This window comes from Protopterus annectens, chromosome 2.part0 (genome assembly GCF_019279795.1).
Source record: "Protopterus annectens isolate FY-2018-M chromosome 2.part0, PAN1.0, whole genome shotgun sequence".
Classification (NCBI taxonomy): domain Eukaryota; kingdom Metazoa; phylum Chordata; order Ceratodontiformes; family Protopteridae; genus Protopterus; species Protopterus annectens.
The window spans coordinates 484,818,070-484,837,544 of record NC_056728.1 but is presented as its reverse complement, the minus strand read 5'-3'; the positions used below and the strand labels follow the sequence as shown (position 1 = coordinate 484,837,544).

General features: G+C 41.0%; 1 protein-coding gene across 2 annotated transcripts in view; it reads right to left on the bottom strand.

Annotated features, from left to right (window-relative positions):
• Positions 1-19,475, bottom strand: part of NTRK2 (neurotrophic receptor tyrosine kinase 2) — a 1,124,811-nt gene that overhangs the window by 728,463 nt on the left and 376,873 nt on the right. The window lies entirely within an intron of this gene.

The window sequence follows — 19,475 nt, the reverse complement described above, 5'->3', positions numbered from 1 at the left end:
CTGAAGGGAAAGGCAAAATATTCAAACTGATAATAATTGCTTAGACTATGAACTTCCAGGCTTTATTCCAAGATCTATTTGTTCTTGCAACTCTGTAGACACTGTTTCTAGAGATGCAATGACAATTTTTACTCAAAAGCATTCATTATCAAGGTAAGTAAACAACATCTGAGGATATGAATAACACTGTCACTGACCTCATGACATTAAGGACAAAATTAATGAAACTTGCTACAAGGGTTATCATACATCTGCTCTTCCTATCGATAGAAGGTAATCAGTTTCTAAAAAAAAAATGCCTACAAAGAAAGCAAGGACTTGTCCATGAACTTTTTTCAAATAATCAGCTTAAAGATGTGTCTCATAATTCTCCTGACTTTAGGGAAAATGAAGCTAGAGACCTTTAAAGTACCATAAACAGCTTTTTGTAATTTTTTTTTTTTAAGTTTCCAGCTTTTTTCCCCTGCTGGTGGGTTTCATACATTGCATGGCACGTGGCACATGCTTCTATTTTTTTTTTTTTCCCGACCTAAGGCAGTTTAAGTCCCAGTTAATGTATGCATTTGGTATTAGTCACAAATAAGAGTTTCCTTACCTGTTAATTTATCAATATTTATACAAGGAAAATAGTTTCAGCTAACTCACATGACTGTCTAATCACTTTAAGATGTGATTGAGAGACTACAGTTTGGGCAGAATTCTATTATAACTTTACATTTACTTGTTTGTGTTTCTTATCCTTTTTCCCCATTTACACAAGAAATATATGTACAGAGATGTTTTATACTAAAGATTGCCCTGGAATTCAGAAAACTTTGCTGCACTGAGGAAACAGTTTTACATCACAAGCAGCATTCACAGGGCAGTTGTGTTTCAGAGAGTCCCGTACCATGAGATGTGCATGCCAAGCAGCAAAGCTGACTGAGGTAGATGTTAATGGCCATATAATCAGGTGGTAATGAGCAACAAGTGGAGGCTGAGCATGATGATGTCACAATATTATTATTAAAGTAAGTGGAGCTGTGTAAGAAAATGAATCAAATCAAAATGGCAGAGCAATTCAGGAGCAGATAAAACCTATCACAGAGCTCAACGGAATGTATTAATGAATACAGCTAAATCCCTACTGTCATGTTAGTGAACAGTGGAAATATGTTAGGGGTTGTCACAGCATTATTTAATGTGCATATGCAAGAAGCTATTTTTTGCCACTATGAGCCACTATGGTGTAGTTGTCACTCTTGGAGGTGCTGTGCCAACAGACCATGCTTAACATTCATGGGCTCCATAACACTAACATTGTGGACAGGTACCATATGGATGGGGAAACCATGCAAAACCTAATGGACACATGATGGCCTCATCTGCAGAACCGCGGGAGATGTAGAGTACCTATCCCACTGAATATGAAGTTATGTGTGGTGGCAAATATGCTAGCTACAGGGACCTTTCAGTGACCCACTGAGACACAGTGGGGGCATCTCAAGCATTTTCATTAAGAATACTCCATTATCTTCTCAATGCCATGCTGCAGCATGTGGGAGAGCATATGCAGTTTCCAATTACCACGGCAGAGACTGGCAACACCATGTATGACTTCTATGATATAGCCCAATACCATGAGGTACTGAGATGCCATAGACTGCATCCACATTAAATAAAGTAAAGACCTAACATGGGGACATTAAACCTGAAAGGGTATCACCCTATTAACTACCAGGTGATCTATAATGGACAAGATATTAGCAGGCCACCCATACAATTATGACCCCTACATATAGCACAACTGTGACCTATACCATCAGTTTGCAAGGGCTGACTTCCCTCAATGGACATTTATTGGGATTGACAGAAATGACCTAGAACCCTAGCTGATGGCACCTATCTGAAATCCATGGAATGAAGCTCACCAGGAATTGAACTATGCCTTATTAGAAACAAAGGACATAGTGAAATATGTCTTTCAGTTGTTGAAAGCACAGTTTTGCTGTGTGAAGTCATCCATTTGTGCCTTGCAGTATGATCCTGGCATGTGTGTAAAATTATTATACAATATCATACTAAGGAGGTAATTACAGCAGTGAAGAAGCATTTGCAGGAGGAGTAGAACTTAACATGCCGAACAGTGGAGGCTGAGCCTGATGAAGACTCAAAGGAGGAGACAACAGCAGGAGATGGGCATGCTAGAAAGAGGTGGGCACTGTATGAAGTGATACTGACAAAGAAGCAGCAGCCTGCACACAGCCACAGCCCATAGTACAGCATATACACTGCAATGAAAGTGATGCATGCAAACCCAACACTAGACTGTACTTACTTACGCATAGGCTGGTACACTGCATCAGACATCAGCAACCTGAGTAACAAAGTTCTAAGGGCAGGGTGCAGTTATCATTTTCACAGGTGGGGGTGGCAATGTGGCAAAGTCTTTAAAAGGGAAGTGCAGAGGATAATGAAAAGCAAGAATGCACTTGTGTGGGGGGGGGGGAGATTGGGAGACATCAATGTAAAAGGTTTTGTCAAGGACCAGTGTCACTGCATGTCTGCATGTGCAATAGCGTGGGGGCTATGGTGATGTGACACAGCCTCAACAGTAGTTGTAACACTGCATCTTGATTTACTGGACAGGTCCAGACCATGCAGGGCAGAGGATTACCATGTAAGAATCTGCCAATGACAGTTGCTTCTACCAGAAGTCACAATGGTCATATCATGGCCCTGGCTAGATGACAGCATGCTGCGTGACCATAAATGATGTCCATTACTAGAAGTACCACTGCTCTGACTGCCATGACCTCATGGAATGTCCTCTTCTGGCCATAGTTAACTCCTCAATAGACATAGCTGTTAATGTAATAGAGCTGCATGACTGCAGTTTAGGCCATCAATGGCTAGGCTTGTATGGGCAGAAAAAACAAACTCAAACTTTGGAACGCCAAGTCATTTATTACAGAAAAAATGAAAGCTTTTGGAGTAAGTGGACTGCCAAGTAATTTATTGTACTTATCCCGTAAACTTTACTTTTTTGTAACTTATCTCGAAAGCTTTCCTTTTTTTGTAATAAATTACTTGGCGTTCTGAAGTTGGAGTTTGTTTTTTCTGCATTTGTTTTCCAATAACTGTTGATCATTGCAAGTTTTTGTTTTTGTAGTTAGGTTTGTAAGGACCTCAGGGTCAATAGCCTAGTAATTTCCTATGATCCATGACCACAATGGCCACCACAGACAGCATCTGATGCACAGCAGGCAAGCATAAGATGACATAGCTCATTCTAGTATGTGATTCGGTCTGTCAAGCCTGTCACAACCATTGGACATGTATTCCTAGAAGTCATCTCACACTCTTTGAATTAGCCTTTCTAATTCTGAAATGGTTGTGGGGTTGCTAGTATGTGCCTCCATAATGGTCCTGCACATACATTTGGTCACAGCTATTGACACAGGAGAAGGCAGCAACATGTCTCAAAAGAGCACCACTACCTCCCATTGTGTGTCTACCACCCCCACCCCACACCCAATTAGGCTACTGTCAAATTCTGACAAGAAGGTTTTCCTTTTGATATTTTGTCAGCATGCAAACACATTGATGATTATTTATTATATTGTTGGCTAGTGGAGAATGTTTAATTGATTTATATAATTATTGTAATAAAACAACCAGGAATATGGATATTTATTTGGTATCCCTAAGAGCCACAAAGGCATCAATAGGCATCCAAGGAGACCTGTTGTATAAACGCATGGGTCCAAAACTGAACCAACTGACATGTTTTGGACAAATCATTGCAGCCTTTTTTAAAATATGTCCATTCTGTGGTAAAAGATTGAAGACATTTTTAACCACGTTAAAATAATTTTCTTCCATTGAACCAGATTTAAACAATATTATTTTCGTCGCAGTGGATATTGCTGATTGCTGCATTCTACATCTGTATTAATTGGGATTTAGGTGCGGCCATGTCTTGAACATTTTTAAGTTTATCTAATGCTACCATTCATTTTGTATGATCTTTCACAAATTTGGTTTTAGAAAAAAAAAAAACAAATATTATAGACAAACGCCATGGGGAGAATTTGTTTTTATGGATGAATTTTTGAACAAATATGAGATATTTAAAGAAGTTAAGTTTTATTCTCATTTTATTGATGACCTGCATGCATTATGGAACGGTAAAACGGATGATTTTTTAAATATTTCTCAACTAAAGATCTTCGTTTTTGAAATTTACTTACACTTAGCATGATAATGAGCTGTCTTATTTGGGTATTTTGGTTAGCAAGAATAACAACAACGATTTTGTATCTAGGATTCAAAGGAAAGTTACTTTTTTGAACTCTTATTCACACAATCAGAATTGTCCCCCTAAACACACAAAGAAAAGTATTGTTAGGAGCCAGTATGTTAGACTTAGTAGATTTACTTCTTAAGATAGAATGTCTTTAAATGGGAAGGATATTTGATTTCAGTCCTAAACTGACTAATGATATAAGTACTGAAATAATACAAAGAAGAGATAGTGGCTATGCTCCAATTCTGAGATCTGACTTTTGTCGTGCTTAATATGGATGTGTGCAGACATTTGGTGGACAACAAGGACATTATAAGAACAAAAAACAGTTCTTATATATTTTGTTTCATTGGATACATTTATTGGGTTGTTGGTGGTACTACTTCTGCAACAAGGGCATTATGTCCATCATTTGCAATAAATGGAAGTTGTGGGGAAATTCTGAGATTAACAACATTGTAGGTGATTTTCCCCAAGTTTGTTAATAAATGATGTGACAATTTAAAAGGTTTACTTGAAAGTACAGTAAATGGATCCAGTTCATTGTTTTTAACTATAAACAGTGCAAGTATATAAATTCATCTCCTTATTTTGAGGTTGCTAATGTGGAACATATTTTTCAAGCAAAATGTACTTTTACATGTAAGTCGCTAAGGGCATAACATTTTACATAGGTAAGATAACAAGAACTTTATGTGAATAGATATACAAGCACAATCTATCAGTTAAGAATAAGAACATTCATAATGCTTTGGTTATATACAAGATGGAGTGTATTTATTTTAAAAGACTTGAATTTTTATTTCTGGAAGAAATTTGCCATGATAGAGGGGTTGGGGAATTTAGCAACATTTTAGAATATAGGGAGCTAGCCTGGCAGATTAAATGGTGTGCTAAACAGTTCCCTGGTTTGAATGTGCACTTGAATATCAAATATGAATTAATGCTGAGAATATTACAAAGTACTTCTAAAAAAGTATTGTATATTTTTGGACTAATTTTTAAATTAAAATGCTGTACAGCCACATGATCTTTGGGGCATTCTAAATTGAGGTCATTTCATTCATTAAACATTTTTGATGAAGTCATATATCTAATAAAAACAAAAACATCCAAAAATATTGTAGGTGACATCTTATTTTGCATATTTTTATTTTTCAATTTATTGAATTTGAACTTGGTTTTGGATATTTTTCATTTTTATTTTACATTCTAATAATAGTCTTGCAGGGAGTAGCACACTTTTCTGATTTTGAATGTCCTCAGTAACCTTCCCACCTTTTATGGTGTATGTCACCAGGGTGTCCACAGGCACAAATGTTGTGTACATGGTCTGTATCTAGTGGTCCCTTTCCCCATGTCCAACATGTGCATTGAATTCCCTAACCATGGTAATTCATCCCAGCCTTCATCACAAGTTGAAGATAGTACACATCAGGTGGTGGCAGTTTCACAGTGGTGGTGTGTAGATCAAGTGGTGGCAATTCCACAGTGGTGGTCATGGACAGAGAATCTCCTGTGAACACAGTGAAGGACAATATCATGTGTAAGTTTAACCTGCCACTAAAAACACAGAACAAAATCATATGTAGTAGAAGTAGCAGTGTTTGCAAACCAAACATTTAAATACTGTACCTTGTGCAGATGGACATGCAGGCTGACTCTGTAAAACTCATGTATAATCCAAACCAGACAGGTTTACTAAGTTGGCCATACTGCCATCGATGAAGACTGCTACATTCCTGGGGCATCTCCAATGGATGTGGATGGCATCTCCAATGGACTGGGCAGTGCAGTGGTGCAGTGGTTAGCATAGTAGCCGCACAGCAAGAGGCTCTCCAGTTTGATTTTCAGCTGGGGTGCCTTCTTTGTGGAGTCTGCATGTCCTTCCTGCTCCATCATTCCAAAGACATGTGTCTGAGGCATTTCTCCCCAGGCATCCCCTGAAAATGGGCTCTGTCCCAGTCATACTTTCCTAGTAAACAAATGATAAATATTAAATAAATAAATAAAATAAATAAATATTCTTGGTGCATGATTAAGCTCTGCTCCAGTGTCCTGCACTACACTGTGGGACCTTTTGGAAGTGTCACTGCCTCTACCAGAGGACAGAAACTCCTCCATTTCCATTACAGGTGGCTCAGCCAATACCTTAACTCTTGTCAACCTACCTTCCCATGCCAGGAGGGCTGTTTTTTTGTCCCCTGCATGTGCTATGTCAGTGGGTCTGTCACAGGCCATTTCGTAATTACAGTCCTGGTCCCCTCCAACATTACTGTCTACCACAAGATCTTTCCTAGCATGGTTGCAGTAGGCTCAGTCAGCAACATCCTATTGAAATAGCTACTGACCATGCAGACACAGAGCCTGAAATAGGACCTCATTCTCTGTCTAAGAGAACTTTGCTTTTCAAGGGCCTTTCTCAGCAGAGTTAGGGTTCTTCTTTTGGTTATCCTTATTAGGGACTCCTATGTAGGCACAGTAAACAGTGGTATTAGCATGGCGGTCCTGAAGGCCCCAGGCACACTGTTCCCCACTTCTCCATATACCATGTGATAGTTGTATCTCTCTATCCATACAGTTTATCTAATGTCAAACCCATAACACCATTGACAAAATGTTCCTCATGCAACAATGGCCATAGCATTTCTATTCACCACAGTGACAAGAGTGTTTCCTCTTGTTATTGAAAAAGACTTGCACACGTTGTCTAGTTAGAAGCTATACCAATTATAAATGGTTTGTCACAAACTCTTCTACAAGGCCAGCCATAATGTCTTTGCATGTGCTATGAGTACTTGTTGCTAGGTAACAATCCTCAACACAACATTTGTCTCAGCCTTAGAGTACCACAATCCCTCCCTCATTTAACAACTCACAAAAGTAATGTCAGAGATAATTTATTATAACTGTAGATATACTTGAAAAGGTGAAGCTGAAAAAGTAGCTCGAATCCAGTGCTTGTAAATAATCATGCAATAAGGTCACATGCCTGTAAATAATCATGTGATAAGGTCACATGTAGTGATTCTCAAACTTGCAGCTGAATAACTTCTTATTGGTTCATTCGCTCATAGCTAAGTACCAGGCTAGATCCTCTTGTGGACCATTTCAAGCCTAGCCACTTTCCCTTTTGTGCTCAAATTAATGTAGCCCATTTGGTTATAGACTGGCCTTACCTATCCCATGGTCGATAATTATACATTACCACTAATGAAAAAAACTAGGGTCATACGATAGATAATTTGAGGGACCTGTGCATGGGATAAAGCATTAGGTGTTCCTTTTGTAGCATGGTGAGGGTCACTGCCTTTCCTCACATTTATATTGTACAATGTTGGGTGTCCAGGTACCAGAATTATGCAAATGAGGTCTCAACTAATTCATTTGTCTGAATCACTGAATTCACAAACCACGCTTACTGCCCAAACTTCATGCTCAATTCAATATGGCATCATGTACATGCCTAGGCACCTGTGGCTCCACTGGTGTATATGAAGTTACACATCTTTCCTAATGGAAATGGAGTCGCTGTAATGTGTGATGTATTCATAGCATATAAACAGAGATAGTGCTGCCATGTTTCACACCTTACAGGCCAATGTTCAATTATTGCAACACAATGCATATATTTGATTCTTCCATTATGGCTCATGCAAATGAATTGCCCTGCACTGAGTGATAGTTGCCAAACTAAAGTATGGATGTGACTGAAAGATACCAGCTCTATTTCTCTGGCAGTTCTAATAGAAAAGCCTTTTCTTCTGAAGGTGATGGAACTGCAGCTTTTTTGGCTCAGAGGTGGTGCATGGGGGAGATGAAAATATTCTTCTACCTCTTCTACTGTGACCACAGCCAATGGTTCAGATATAAATCTGAGGCCTGGAATATTGTTGTAAAGTTGTAATGCATGCAACAGGTATCCTGGGCACCTGTGAGCAATGTTGACATCACTATGGTGACATGAGGCAACACCATCCCAACTTCCTTGGCTAGTGGAGGATGAGATTAAAGCTGCAGTGCCGCAGATGTAAGGTAAACACCATTTATTTAACCTGCACATACATAAAACAAGTGTGTGGTATCCACACATCTTACACACTCTTATTTCTGTCTCTCCACAGCTAAAGAAGCAATAGCAAAGCATGCACAGCTGCACAGGAGGAAGACAGAGTGCCTTCTAAGATGTCAGGGGGAGTACAGCTGCTTCATACAGTACACGCTTATGTACTGATACAGCTGTGAGCAGTAATCCATGTTGAATGAATCTGTTGATATTTTACAGCTGTAGCCAGCCAGTATAAGTTTTGTCTGCTGCTGCCGGTTCTGTACTAATTTACATACTTTAAAGATAGCAGCATAACCATTTATTGCTACTATTGTATGTATGAAGGGAGGCTTCTCTGGAATTGTACAAGTAGGTCAACATGGCAGGGCACTGCCTTTTGGATTGATAGTGCTGATGTATATGGGTTCAATTCCCTCCTCGTTTGACTATTGTGCCAGCACTGGCAATTTGAATGAGTGATTCTTGTAAGTTTGAATAAAGTACCTATAATGTTATAAGAGAAAACATACTTATCCCCTGGATTTTTTCACTGTGTCTGTACTTCTTTATTCCCAACTTTCTTCCTCACTATCCTTGTATTATATACATTTATTTTTTGTATTATTTTCTTCTTTTTCTCCATTATTTTACAATTATATAAAGTAGCATCTGCATCTAGAGCTGTACCCTTCACTCCAGCAAGAGCCGTCAGCCCCCAACATGAGGCATCACCAGCGACCTCATCTGCAGGCCAGCTATGTCCAAGTCACGTCCCCACCTTAAACTACAGTTGCAGAGGACACAACAGCCAGCCATGCACACAAGGCTGAGCTATTTCTGCACTGGTCATTAGGGAGTGGAACCTGCATAGCACATTGACAACTGACCAAAATTGTGGATGAGCTTGTTGGCCATTGGCCTAGATGTCTATATCAGCCAGATTCAAGAACCTCTTTTTGTGGCTCATTGAGTCCCTGCTCTACAATGGCTCTTCCATCTTAGCCAGAGCCTGGAGGAAGGAAACCAGCGTGCCATTTAAGCTCCCACTTGGTTGTGGCCAGCAGGGATGTCAGCTGTGAACCCTTGTTCTGTCCTGATGATGTTGCTATACTCCCATTTGCATTTATGTCCAACCCATCTTGTTTGCTGTTCAATCCTCTCAAAATACCATTGTCGGTCTTTTCTTTGTCTGATGTCTCCTTCTCCATTGTGCTCCCCCTCTCTCTCTTATTGTGCCAGCATCTCCCCTGTCAGTCTTGTCTTGTTTGTTTGATCTGTTACCTATCATAATCCTCTTACCTTTCTCTTACTTCCCTTACTTCCTTTCCCCACTTTTCATGTCATCATACCTCTGAACTCTGCAGACTCTGGAGTCGTACCCTTAATTTGTTCCACAAGATTTGCTCCATCCCTGATAAAATTGGAAATTATATTGGATCTTCTAAGTTAGTATGACCAGTGTTTAAAAACTGTGCCTAATTTGTGGCCTTCACCATAACTTTTTCTTGCTTTATTTTTAACTCTACAGGTGAAGGCTGATTATTTTCATGTATATTTAAAGTGGTCATCTGACCAACAAAAACATTTTACTCCATCTTGTTCACTGCTTTCCTGCTCATTCCTTAGGTTTTTACCATATGTCCTGCCACCTGCTTGCTTCCCCCCCTCTTTTTTTTACTTTCCTATGAAAGAAACGCACTGATATGTATCTTTGCCTATTTTAATTATGTCTGTAAATTTTGTTTTTATGTAAATTTTTGACATAATTTTTGATTATATGTGCATCTTTATGTGAAGATTGGGTGAAGATAGATGAAGGCTGCCAGCCTAGCCAGATAAAATGTTGGAGATAATTCTGTCATCTGTAAATATTAATGTAAACCACAGGCTTGTTGTCTTAAATGGAAAAAAACAGTGTTACATGTGGGACTGAAAAAAAATGTAACAACAGTGCACTCTACTGACCAAGTAAAGCATGTTGTGACCCTTTGATCTAAACATGGCTCTGACCAGTCTAGATGAAAGAATTCTTGCTATTGTAAGGCCAGAGTTACTGGCCAGAATTTGCATGCATAAATGTCCTTTATTGCTCTGGTTTCTGCCCAGAGGTGAAGAATATAAATGTAGTTTCTGTTAGCCTGGGACCCCAGGGAAGAGTGAAGAATGATGTAATGTGAACCAGGAATGTGGTTTTTAAAATCAGAGAGAATCAGACAGAATTAAGCATTTTTGTCTTGACCATCCAACTCACCAGCACTGTCTTGCTCTATATGTAAGTTTATCTTAGACTTGTGCTTTCTCTTAGAAATAGCTAAAAACTAGAAATATCAGCCTGTTTTTCTGTGATGTCAGAACTGTACTACTGAATTATTTTAAGTATTTCTCTGTGAACTCTTGACTAGCACTGTGTAGTAAAAAGTATTGTCTTTTGTTTTATAGGTTCATAGGTTCATAGGTAGGTACTAGGCTATCTGCCCTAGGGCATTTATAAGCCTAGCCAGAATGTATTGGTTTTCGCCTCCCTTTTACACTAGATTCCTGAGCCTCTGTCCAGCAGGGCCATAGAAGTGATCCTAGGAGTAAATTTATGATTTCCCATCCATTCATCAAGATTTCTCTTGAAGAGGGTTAGCGGGGGGCTCTGCCTAACATGGACTGGGATTCTATTCCAGAGCGAAGGAAGCCTTTGGGAAATTAATCTATCCCTCCAGCATGTCCTATTTATTGTTGTGCTAAGGTTTAAATCCCTGGAGCGTGTAGCTCTAATGGATTTGGTTTTCTTGAGGTGGAGCATGTGCAACAATTCTGGGTTAGACATGGCCCTGTACTTCAGGCAGAGATCGCCTCTGAGTAGGCGGTAGGCAACTGAGTAGAGCTGGAATTTCTTTAGTTGAGCTGCACAGGGCATCTGTTTGAGGCCCACGATCCTCTTGGTGAGGTATTTTTGAGGTCTCTCCAGCTGTTGCACTTGTCGGGTAAGGTACATCCCAAATGGGGCATTGTACTCAATTATAGACCTAATGAGCGATGAGTAGGGGGACACAATGACCTCTCTTGATCTAGATGTGAACCCTTTTGTGATTAGGTGAGCTATATAGAAGGTTTTTCCAACCACTTTGGTCATGTGATTGTCAAAGGAGAGGTTACTATCTACTTGGGTCCCCAGATCCCTAATTACTTCTTCCATACTTAGTGGACTACCTCCTATGTGGTAGTTTGTGGGCACTTTGTTTTTCCCAAAGGGGATGACTATGCACTTTTTGGCATTTAGCTTGAGGCCATGGTTCTGACACCAGGTATCCGTCTCTGTAAGGCCCTTCTGGAGGATGCTTGTGTCAGCCGCCGAGTCGATTATGGCTCCCAGTTTGCAATCATCTGCGAACTTGGTAAGCCAAAGTCCTCCCGTGTTTGCCTGTACCTCAGAGAAGTATATACTGAACAAGAGGGGTCCCAGGACTGAGCCCTGTGGGATGCCACTTGTAACCACTTTAGAGTCGGACATGGCACCCGTGACTCTGACCATGTGGGTTTTATCCCTGAGCCAGTTTGCAACCCATCTTGTGACATATGGGTTAATATTTAAACTGGTAAGCTTATTTATGATGCCCGAGTGGGGTATTGTGTCGAAGGCCTTTGCGAGGTCCAGGTAGGCTGTCTGGACTACCTTTCCCTCATCTATGGCTTTGGTAACTATTTCAAAGAATTCAACTAGGTTTAAGAGGCAAGATCTCCCTTTAACAAAGCCGAATTTGGTAGGGTCCAGTGTTTGAAGGTTCCCAATGTCTTTGTTTATGAGATCCATGATGATGCGCTTCATAGCCTTGCAGACCAGGCTAGTCAGGCTTATAGGGTGATAGTTCCCAGGATCCATTGTGGCGCCACCTTTGTGGAGTGGGATCACTGTTGCTGTATGCCATTCTTTGGGTACATAACCTGTGGTAAGGCTGAGTAGGAACAGTGAATTTATGTGAGGGTTTAGTTCATTTTGGAGCTTGTGTAAGACACAGTCTGGGATACCATCCCATCCCATTGATGCTGTGTTTTTTACTTTGGAGAGGGCTGCTTTCACCTGTGTGTCTGTGATGTCTGGGGGACTGCATTCTTCTGGGAAAGACACTGGCCCTTTTGGGGGGAAGGTGGGGTAAAGTTTGCACTGAACCTGTCCGCCAGGATGTTGGCAATGTCAGTGGGTTCAGTGTATTTTATGCCATTTTGCACCAGCTCGGAGCATATCTGAGAGTTGCCACCCAGATTCTTGACATAGCTAAAGAATGCCTTGTGATTATCTTTAGAGTCTTTGGCGATTTTTCTTTCAAAGCTAGCCTTTGATGATTTTATGAGGGATTGAAGTTTCTTGCCAGTACTGATCAGGGATGCCTTCCCTTTGCCTTATCATGTAATAGTTTCCTCCTTCTGTTGTATAGCTTATTTAAGGCCGGGGTCCACCAGACTGGTCTCCTGTTTTTGGAGGAGTGAGTCTTGGTTTTACTTGGGATGGCACGATCCATGCATTCATGTAGATGCTCATAGAGTGCATTTGTAAAGGATTCTGTGGTTTGGGTAGCATTTTCCATTAGCCCAGGGGATTTGAAACTTTCCACCTCAGTCCTGAGAAGTGGTGAAGTTTGCTTTTGAAAAATTTTTCACAGTGGTTTCCTTGGCTGGGGGTGGGCTCGGGATGTGAATGTCCATTGTGATTAGTTTGTGGTCTGATCTTACCAATGAGGGGTTTACCTTTGGTGTGGAACATTGAGCCCCCATGTTGGTGATGACCAAGTCCAATATATTGTCCCCTCTTGTGGGGGTGGAGACCAGTTGTTCCATGGCATTTGAGTTTAAAACTCCAGGAACCATTGGGCAAAATAGTTGGGACTTGAGTAGTTTTCCCAGTCAATGTTTGGGTAGCTGAAACCCCCCAATATCATGGTGTTTGGTGAGACCTTCATATTCTCCAATGTTCTCAGGAATGCTGAGTGGGGGTCCTGAGACAATGTGAGTGATTTGTAGCAGGCTACAAACTGAAAAGCAGTTTTACCTACTGTTAGTTGCACATGGATGATTTCTGCTGCCTTGTGTAGTGCCACTAACCTGGAGGTGTGGGTATCCTTGATGAAAATGGATGCTCCCCCACCTTTAGTATTTCGGTCCGAGTTCTGGGGCTGAAAAGAATGGTATGAGTTGAATCCTGGTAGTGCTGGGGTGCTCTCTGGGGCCTTGAACTAGGTTTCTGTTACTGCACAGATATCAGTTTTCTCCATACTGAGGAGTGCCTCGAGTGTGTGCATCTTGAGGTTTAGACTTCTGGCGTTGAGTAGCATTACCCGTAGTTTTTTGTTTCTGGTATTGTCTATGGAGAAAAAGGCACTAAGGGGGTGGCAAGAGCCTTAGCCAGTATTTGAAAGCCTAAGGGTGACAGGTGCAAGCCATCCCTGGTGAAGCAACATGGCTTGCCGAGCATGTCATCCCAGGCTGACAGACAATGGATCCCCTTTGAATGACACCAATAGCTTAGCCAATTGTTAAACTTGATCATTTTGTGTTTATACTGTGGCATCATTCTTGGTGAGGGCAAGAGGCTACTCAGGGTCAGGGTCATACTGGCCTAGGCTACATGATCAGAGAGCTCCTCTATATCTCTTTTCATGTAGTCCAGGGAAGTACACCTCAGGTCATTTACATCAACATGGACAATGACAGAGTCATATTTGTACCTGCTGTGGAGTGACCTGAGTGCTTGTGTTATGTGGTGGATCCTGGCACCTGACAGGCAGCTTACAGTGACCTTCTCCTTGTTCAGTCTGGTGAGTGGGACGTCAGTGTGCCTGACAACAGAGTCTCCAATTACTAGTGTATTAGGTGTGTTATTTAGCCTTAGGAGCTGCGACTGCGTGGCACACTGACTTTGTGAAGTATGTAATACGTGAAAGTTGTTGTGGGATAGCGGTTGTTTGGATGTCTGCTTTGGAGGTCCTGTTGCTTTGGAAGATTTTTATTTAGAGCCTCTGAGTATGTTTCTGTGAGTTTATGCGTCTGGTGCGATTTGTCTATGTGAGACTGGTTGTGTGGTGCGAGTGGTTTCCTTCTCCTCCTGACTGACTGTGCCAGTCTTGGGTTGAGAGAGCTCGGCCTCCAGATTGGCTGTATAGTTGCATCTCTCACATATATTTGAGTTTGTTGGAAGGAGGAGAGGGTTGTCTGTGTACATAAGGCAATTGTAACATTGCCTCAAGATTCTCAGATTCACCAGCTGGACTGGAAAGTATACCTGAAACCACGCTTTGGACATGCCTGGATGGTTTAAAGAAGTGATTTATTGATTGCCCGGAATGGAGGAATAGGGAGCCTTGCACTTCTGGATAGTATAAGGGGGTGTAGTGCTACAGTTTGTTAGTTCTTACTGAGAAATTTGAGCAAGTGCTGGGCTGTAGAATAAAGGTGGAGTGCTTATTTTGAGAGTTTGACTAGTTCTAAGGGAAAAATTGAAGAGCAGACTTTGTGGAGCCGGGAATAGTTTAAAACTGCTTAAACGGCGCTGCGTGACATTGCACGATGTTGCGAGATGCTCAAAATCACGCAAAACCAAGCAAATGTGGGTGTTAAGGCAGGGAGCTTGAAAGAGATAGGAATTAGCCCAAAACAGCCAATAGACTACTTGTTGCTGGGCTGAGACCACTCCTCCAGGGACAGATAGGCTGCTCAAAGCTCCTCACTGGTGAACAGAGACGCTTCCTCCTATCCAAGTAAGGATATGGGCAACACAGGAACTTATACCACAGCCCAGGATTCAGCAAAACCTAAAATCTGGGAAACAAGGATATTTTTTTGTTTTTTTTTACAACAGAAACAGCAGTAATTTAACAGAAAACACTGTAAATGCTTTAAACAGGCTAGCACACTTGTGTAGCCTACAACAGTTAAACAACACAAAAACAACTTAAAACTTTTGACTATTTATTAAATATTTTAAACCCTTTCAACTGTGGCTGTTTTTGTAGAGATAATTTAAGCTCTTTAGAGTACTTGCATGCCTTTGGTAAAATTGTACAAAGCCACTCTTAAGAGCTTTAGCCCTGGGCTATACTACCAATTAGATAATAATATTGCACAGTAATAATTGGACACCATTTTATGGCCTTTGAGTAGCTGATAAATATTAGTGGGTGGTGGCAGCTGGTATTACCGTATAGTCTGGGAAAAAGGGGGCATAGCTGGAGAACCTGTGCCAGCCTTTCCCAGGAGTGTCTGTGTGGTTGTATAAACTCTTCTCAAAGTGTGTGTGTGTGTGTGTGTGTGTGTGTGTGTGTGTGTGTGTGTGTGTGTGTGTGTGTGTGTGTGTGTGTGTGTGTGTGTGTGTGTATGTCAGCTACCTGGGAAGGGACAAGAAGCACTGGTTGGACAGACAGGGTGCTGGGTGTTTCAGCTTGCCCAATAGGCTGAGCTCTGGACCCTATAGCTGTGCCAGTGGGGAGACTTATTGGAGACCTGGAGAGTGAAGGAGTGACCAGCCCTGGACTGACTGTGATCTCTGTGTGCTCATAAGGGAAATTGCACTTTACTGTGTTATTTGTTATGCTTTCCTCCTATATGAGACGCCCCTCACTGGTGTTAGTGGTGAGGATTGAGGCTCCTTGATTGCTGGGCCAGGGCACAGGGATCACACTTTATGTGGAGCTTTTCTCCCTAGGCATTCACTGCAAATGGGCTCACTTTGGCCCAGTGGACTTTCCTGGTAAACACATGCGAAATAAATAAATAAATAAATAAATATATTCCCATTTCCACTGTTTAATTTAATAAAAAAAATAATTACTAAGAACACCAGTATAATGGCCAGTTAAGGCTTCCACATGACTTCTCCTTCTTACCATTTCATAAGAAACATGATTGCACAGAGCTTCTGGGAGGCACATAAATTATTTGCATTCACTATCTTTACTCACCATTCCTTCTGGCCACAACTTGGTTGTATGTTGTATTTTCAGAGCTGCTGCTATAGCTACAAGTGGCATATTTAATATGTTCCCATTCTTGCACTACTTTCCTGGCTATTAATTGTTAAAGAGTTCCAGGCCTAGTTGCGTGATCAAGGTAAACAGGGTTGGCTGGCTGTGATTGAACCTCTCATGTCTCTGAAACACATGGTTTATTTTATTGCAAGCAGAATAAAAAAAAAAACTATGAGAATGATACAGTTATTTCTACATGATTTGTAATGGCTAAGACTCCAATGGAAATACCTTTATACACTGTGTTAATCTTTGCATGGGTGTTATCCACACTTTTAATGTAACTGATTTTAGAAAAAGCATCACATTTCTGTATGATCCTTCCTTCACTTAGTGTGACAACAAAATATACATAACTATGTTCCTTATATGCTTATCGACAGGTAGATAGATAGATAGATAGATAGATAGATAGATAGATAGATAGATAGATAGAGAGGCAGATACACACACACACACACACACACACACACACACACACACACACACACACACACACACACACACACACACACAAATATCATTGATCACATATTGCTACGTCTCAAACAACAGATCAAGTGCTATCTGTGCATCTATCCTGATGTTATAATTTACTCTTATACTGACCCTTCCTGAACAAGACAGTATATTTGATTATAACAGTACATCAGTGTAACAGTAATGATGCTGTTCACCAGTCCCTTTCATTTTAGGTACTCCAGTCCCCTTCATTCTTTGTACTCCTGTCCTCATCATTTTGGAACTTTGTTAACTTACTATACTTAGGATCATAGAATCATCATAGGATCATAGGAGGTCACTAGGCTATTGACCATAAGGCATCTACAAGCCTAGCCATGTTATACCCTTCTTCCCTTATGGGCCAAATATATAGTCTATATTTGTGCATGAATCTAAGGTCAGCATCGGCTGCCCCTATCTAAGAGACATAGGTGAAAACCCTGGTGTAAATTTATGGTTTCCCATCCAGTTGTTCAGGGTCATTGAGAGGCTATGTTTTGCATGAAGTGGGAGTTTGCTCCAGAAGAGTGGCAACCTCTGGGAGACATATCTGTCTCTCTGGCATGTCCTGTTCATATAGCAGGCTAGGTTAAGATCCCCAGAACGAATGAATCTTGTCCCATTGGATTTGCGAATGTACAGCAGCTTCATCAAGGCAGGGTCTAAGACTGCTATGTAGGCCAGGCACAAGTTGCCTCTAAGCAGTCTATACGATACCGAGTAAAGTGATAGGGCCTTCAGTCTGTCTGTGTATGTCATGTGCTGTAGGACCTGAATTTTCTTGGTGATAAACCTTTGAGGTCTCTTCAGTTGATGCAGATGTCTGGTTAGGTACATACAGAAGGGAGCACTGTACTCTATTATTGATCTGATGAGAGGAAAGTACAGAAGAGTTATAACCTTAGCTTTGGATGCTATACCCTTGCTTACGAGGTGTACAATTTAGAAGAACTTCCTTATTACTGTGGACACCTGATGATCAAAATTAAGGCTGTTATCAACTTGCATTCCTAAATCTCTCACCACTGTGTTTGAACTTAGGGGATATTATTAATGTTGTAATTAGCAGGGTTTCATCTTTGCTGAAGGGGATGATAATGCATTTTTTGCAATTAATTTAAGTCTGTCACTTTGATACCAATCATTTGTCTGTGTAAGCCCATTTTGTAGTATGTTGACATCTTTAGGAGATTTGATGATTGCACCCAGTTTGCAGTCATCAACAAACTTGGTAAGCCATAGGCCATCTATTTTTGTCTGGACTTCTGAAAAATAGATACTAAACAGTAGGGGGCCTAGCACAGATCAATGTGGAACACCACTGGTAACAGGTCTCCTAGAAGAGTTAGCATCCCCAATTTTGACTGTATGTGTTCTGTGTGTGAGCTATTTGGAAACCCATCTAGTGGCATAAGGTTTAATTCCCATCTGGATGAGTTTCTCAATGATGTCTGAGTGAGGGATTGTGTCAAAGGCCTTGGCTAGGTCTAGATAGACAGTGTGAACTATTTTACCTTCACCCAGGGCCTTGGTGACATTCTCAAAGAAGTCCACCAGGTTTAGCAGGCAAGATCTGCCATTAATGAAGCCAAACTAGGTCAGATCAAGAGTTAATGGTCTCTTACATCCTTGTTGATAAGATCCATGATGATTCTCTTCATGGCTTGCAGATAAGGCTGGTTAGGCTTATAGGTCTATAGTTCCCGGGATCAGTTGAAGGAACACCTTTGTGCAAGGGGATTACAGTTGCTGTTTTCCACTAAGGTAGGACAAAGCCAGTACCTTGACTGATACTGAAGAGCATGCTCAGTGGTTCCACTAACTCCTGTTTTAAAGCATTTATTAGGTAGCCTGGGATGTTGTCCAGTCCCATAGAGACTGTGTTTTTGGCCTTGGAGAGTGCGGTTATAACCTGCACTCTGAAGGTACTAGGCAGCGGACTGGTGGCACATATGTTATGGGGTATGATTAGAGGGGAGAGAGGGGTGAAGTTTTCCACAAACCTGTCTTCTAGCAGGTTGACGATGTCCTCAAGTTCAGTCCAAGTGGTACTGCCCACAGCTAGATCAGCATAAAGGTGGGCCTTCCCTTTTAGATTTCAGATGTAGCTAAAGAATGCTTTGTGATTTAGCTTAGCTGGGGATGCTAATTTAATTTTGTAATTAGCTTTAGAGGACTTTACAAGATGTCTAATCTGCTTGTTTATGGTTTAGAGGAAGTTCTTCCTATGTTGGGACCATTTCTTTTTGTGTTTTGACAGCAGTTTCTTTCTCTTGTTGTATAACCTATTTATGCTGGATGTCCACCAGGGTGGCTTATTTTTTCATGAGGATCTTGATTTGATCCATTCCGGTACTGCTAAGTCTATACATTTATATAGGTATTTATACAGGACATTTATGTACACCTCAGTACAGGGGTCATTGCAGTCAGTGTTGGAAGGGTGTCTGAAACTATTGCTGCCATCTCTCAGTAGGCTAGTAGAAATTTGTTAACCTTTTTGCTCCTGAGGATGGGTCAGGTATGATTGTTACTTCGAATGAGACTGATTTATGATCGGACTTTACCAGGGAGGATCCCACACAGGGGTGGTGCAGCGATCCCCCATGTTGGTGAGCACTATGTCAAG